Genomic DNA, 5,541 nt, shown 5'->3' with positions numbered 1-5,541 from the left:
CTGTTTGTTGGACTAGCTTAACCCTCGATGTTGGGTGGCTCATTTCCCCCCCTCTCCTCTCTCAAGAGTGAACAGTAGTTGAGAGTCTCCTCTAGCCTTCCGGGCCGATCCCGACCCCTCTCCGGCGGCTCTGCCGACCGGAGATGGCGACGGAAAGGCACCGGCGTAGAGGTAGGTAGATGTAGTTGTCCCGTAGTGGCGTCGTGGAGTAGATCACCAGCTCTCCTCCATCAGGTCTGGTGCATCCTCTTGTTGGGCGGTGCGGCGGTGTGGCTCCGGTGGCGAGGGCGACGGCTGCGGCGCGACTTCAACACAGGCATCTCGGCAAATAAGGTGGGTTGGAGCTCGAGCTTCTTGATGTGTTGGCGCAGCATCGGGAAGCAGATCTGGGTGGCTCATCGCTCGCGTCCATGGTGGGCGTTGCTTGTGACGGTAAAGCACACGTCCGTTGGGAACCCCAAGAGGAAGGTATGATGAGTACAACAGCGAGTTTTCCCTCACTAAGAAACCAAGGTTATCGAACCAGTAGGAGATGAAGATCACGTGAAGGTTGTTGGTGAAGGAGTGTAGTGCGGCGCAACACCAGGGATTCCGGTGCCAACGTGGAACATGCACAACACAATCAAACTACCTTGCCCAAACTTAACAGTGAGGTTGTCAATCTCACCAGCTTGCTGAAAACAAAGGATTAAACATATGGTGTGGAAAATGATGTTTGCTTGCAGAAAACAAAAGAGAACAATGATTGCAGTAGGTTGTATTTCAGATGTAAAAGAATGGACCGGGGTCCGCAGTTCACTAGTGGTGTCTCTCCAATAAGATAAATAACATGTTGGGTAAACAAATTACAGTTGGGCAATTGACAAATAGAGAGGGCATAACAATGCACATACATATCATGATGACTACTATGAGATTTACTTAGGCCATTACGACAAAGAACATAGACCGCCATCCAGCATGCATCTATGCCTAAAAAGTCCACCTTCGGGTTAGCATCCGCATCCCTTCCAGTATTAAGTTGCAAGCAACAGACAATTGCATTAAGTACTGTGCGTAATGTAAACAATACAAATATCCTTAGACAAAGCATTGATGTTTTATCCCTAGTGGCAACAAGACATCCACAACCTTAGGGGTTGCTGTCACTCCCCCAAATTCAGTGGAGACATGAACCCACTATCTAGCATAAATACCCCCTCTTGGAGTTACAAGTATCAACTTGGCCAGAGCCTCTACTAGCAACGGAGAGCATGCAAGATCATAAACAACACATATATGATAGATCAATAATCAACTTGACATAGTATTCCATATTCATCGGATCCCAACAAACACAACATGTAGCATTACAAATAGATGATCTTGATCATGATAGGCAGCTCACAAGATCTAAACATGATGGCACAATAGGAGAAGACAACCATCTAGCTACTGCTATGGACCCGTAGTCCAAGGATGAACTACTCACGCATCAGTCCGGAGGCGGGCATGGTGATGTAGAGCCCTCCGGTGATGATTCCCCTCTCCGGCAAGGTGCCGGAGAAGATCTTCTGAACCCCCCGAGTTAGGGTTGACGGCGGCGGCGTCTCTGGAACTGTTCTGGTATTTTGGTTCTCGGTACTAGGGTTTTCGGGGACGAATGAATAAATAGGCGAAGGGGCAGCGTCGGGGGAGCCAGGGGGCTCCCTCCCCATGTCTCGGCGCAGTAGTGGGGCCCCCCGCGCCGCCATATGGGGAGGGCCCCCTGCTGGCCTTCCTCGACTCCTCTTCGGTCTTGTGGAACACTCCGTGGAAAATAGGGCCGTGGGCTTTTGTTTCGTCCAATTCCGAGAATATTTGTAAAACAACTTTTCAGAAATCAAAAACAGCGAGAAAACGAGAACTGCACTCGTGGCATCTTGTTAATAGGTTAGTCCCAGAAAATGCATAAAAACATTATAAAGTGTGAATAAAACATGTAGGTATTATCATAAAACTAGCATGGAACATAAGAAATTATAGATACGTTGGAGACGTATCAGGCGTCCAGCGGAGCGGCTACGGCGAGCTCGGTCAATAAGCGCTGCCTCCAGCAGCCACAACTTCTTCTTCTCCTTGGTGTCCTCTTGGCCGGCCGTGGCGGCGAGGGGCAGGGCACCGACGGCGACAAGAAGTTTGTGGCGGTTGGTACATCTTATGCTGGTACTTCGAGCTTTCACACGGTGACCACGGGTTGGTCATCGATCTTGTTTGGCAAAAATCCTGGAGCTCTTCAGTGGAGGACCGAAGCCGGCGGCCATCACTGCCCTGCCTCTGCATCTTATGGTCGAAAGGCGACCTTCCTCAATCTCTTCTTCCCAGAGACCAAGCAGTCCGAGGGGAAGACCTTCATCTCCAGCCACGACGCCGGACCAAGTGGTTCGTCCCCAGCGCCGGTGTCTACTCTGTGGCGGAGCAACGCGACGACGACCTTCAGGCGTGGTGCAGAGATGGAAGGACCTGATTGCTTTTCCCATAATCTTTTTAGGATCTTTTCTGTAATTTTTCAGTCCTTATCCAGAATTCCCCTGTTCTGTAGGGGTTTTCCTGTTGTTTGTACTCACCGCCTCGTTAATACTAGCAGCTTCTAGGGTCTTTGGACCCTTTCCCTGTTCAAAAAAAAACCCTCGATGTTAGGGTGGAGCCATGGGTCAGCACAGTGCGTCATTGTCATCCCCTCCTGGAGGTGGTAGATGTACTCCATGCAACACACCCTGGTGGGGATTGGCGGCATGGGCCTACCGCCAACATTCGGCTTCCACTTGTTCGCCCTTATGTTGTATGACAACCCATTGTTGTCGTGTTGGGCAAGTACGGCCACCTATTGCACGGAAGGCCGTGTTTCTAGTGGCTCACTATATTGCCTCCAACATGCATGTCACCATAGGTGAGGAGTGGAAGGGCGGGCGTCGCCGCGCTGATGGAGAATGGCAACGCGACGCGCAGTATTGATATATAAAGCGGTCGGGCAGTAGGTGGAAGTGCTGGTGTGCATTAACGCCGGTGTCAGTTTTCTTTGAGAAATTAATCATTGGAGCGTGAGGAATCTGAAAAGAAAGAAACGATTTCATCTTCAAAAGTATTAGGCCGGCTTGGTCATCTTGGAGGGCAAGAATGCAATCTGATCTTCTACTGCTAAGGTTTCCTTAAAACCTAGTACATTCCATTCTCGTTCTTATAGATAGAGTCTATTTTTTTCTTAGATCTTTTGTAAAAAGTTGTTCACACATTCTCATGTAAAGCTTTGTGTTTGATTAATGAAATACCCGTAGGAGCCTTTCCTACTTTTTTCCGGTCAAAAAACGCCAGTGTCGGTTCAATGGCATGCGATGCGTGGGGAAGTGACAACGCTCGCTTAGGAAACCGGCGCGGTGGGTGTTGCATTAAACAATGTTGATCGCCACTTCACTGACAGTTTGTGCCGGTGATAAGACGGATCCACCATGATAACTCTAAAGCCTACATACACTTCTTCATGGTATTCAGCCAATATGTTGCCTCCATTGGTGTTCCATTCCCATGGAAGTCACCAACATTCATGGATAACCAATCTCTTTTGCTTCATATCCTAACCATCATCTCCATAACCAGTTTTCACATTATGACTCTGCTTAACATCAGTGTCTGATTCTTCCCTCCGTCCACCCAAGGCCTCGCCTAGCACAAGCGCGGCCACGATCCCAAACCCTAGCAGCTCTCGGTGGCATGCTACAACATAATATCAACAATCAACAAAAAAGAATCACATCAACCATATGCATCCTTACTCAAATGGATAAGATCGCAAACAGAAGACCAAGATAAGCGGAAACATAAATGATATGCATATCCCATGACCCCAATCCTACTGTGTGTTGAATTTTAAATAGTTAAGTAAATCAAATTTTAATTGTTAGGAAACCAAGAGAAAAACTAAAATATGATTGTAGCATGTTATCTTTTTCTTTAGTCTGGTCCAAGATATCTAAAACCTAGGCTTTGGTATCAAATGTAACATCATCAAGTTCCACTTACGTGGTGATCGTGTCTGAGTGTGTCTGGCACCCTAGCCACCCCGAAGGTTGGGCCAAACAAGGGTGTGTGGGGATATTTTTTAATCACGTGGGCAAATGGGGCGCCGTTGGAGGCAGATGCTCTTAGCTTGGAAGTGACATGCTTGCTCGCCAATATGCTTAATTGTGCATGTGAGAGTTGAGGAGGTTATAGCAACATGTCCACTGAATATTGCATTTAGAAGACCATAGCAGGGACGGACGAGTTACACCGTGCAAAGGCTACATGTCCTCTAAAAAAACGAGTGTTACATCTATTTTAAACGTAAAGGATCCTCTATTTAAAGAAGTCTTGCTTAATTAACCCTCGCGAGACCTTTACAATTTGGATTAAATTTTGCATAAACATATTTATTGCGGGTAGTTCTTGTCAAAGGTGTTGTTTGTTCAAAAATTGAAACAACCATTTGTGTTTTTATCTCAATATTTCCAACCACGAGTCCAACTTAACCTTTGCGTCTACAAATAATGTCCTATGTAGTGAGTTTATATTTTCTCTTATGCTCATCACATTGTTAAAAAGAAATCTTGGACGGTAATAGTACATTCTCTTCTACACCCCCTTCGCAAACTTCAGAAAAGGTTAACATAAACATGAGGAGACAAGTAAGAACAGGTTGATCAGAACCAAAAGGTTGTTAGTTCGACTGCTCTCTTTTTTTTCTCGAAATGAGCTTCATTATCCTTCCACAATTGACGATAGTAAACAGAAATACCCAAATAATGGAAAGGAAAGGATCCAACCTCACAACCAAACATTTGCTTATACATTTCTTGATTCTTCCTCTTCCTTGTCCTTTCCGATTCACTTTTTGCGAAAAATGATCTTAGGACCGAATAATTGCTGAAAAGTACATAAAATTAATTTCAAATTCCTATCTTTTTAATACCATGCTACTCCTACATGAAAAGAATTGTTGCCGCAAGGAAGAAATGGCATTTTAAATAATATTATGACCATGCATTGGTAGAGACAAGGAAATGCACAATGGATTTGTAAGCTATATGGATTGTCTAGTAATGGAGTATAGTAATGGAGTATGTATATGCAGTTCATGCATGCATGCCCACCCCGATCGAGCTTAAATTAGGTCTATGCACGTATCATTTGGCAGCCGCACTACCACCACTTGTACTTGAACTGTCAATCACCCGTACAAGCCACGCAGCAGCTTCGAGCGTTGGAAGTCAAGCCAGAAGTCCGTTGATTTGAGGTCAACGACTAAACCTAGTTGATGCTCCATCTGATGCTGCTCTGTGTGAACTAACACTAATACTGTACTTGCAAAGTCTTACAGATGTAATTGTGCGTACCGCGTACGTCTCGGCCGTAGACTACCCACTAGTAGAAAAAGAGGCTTCCATCCGTCCCCATTAGTCCCCAAAATATAAGAACCGCGACTAAAGGGGTCTTTAGTCGCGGTTCGGGAGGCAATCCGCGACTAAAGACCTGGGCCAGCGCGCTCGG

The sequence above is a fragment of the Lolium rigidum genome, chromosome 3 (genome assembly GCF_022539505.1).
Source record: "Lolium rigidum isolate FL_2022 chromosome 3, APGP_CSIRO_Lrig_0.1, whole genome shotgun sequence".
Classification (NCBI taxonomy): Eukaryota; Viridiplantae; Streptophyta; class Magnoliopsida; order Poales; family Poaceae; genus Lolium; species Lolium rigidum.
Note: the sequence above shows the minus strand (reverse complement) of the source record.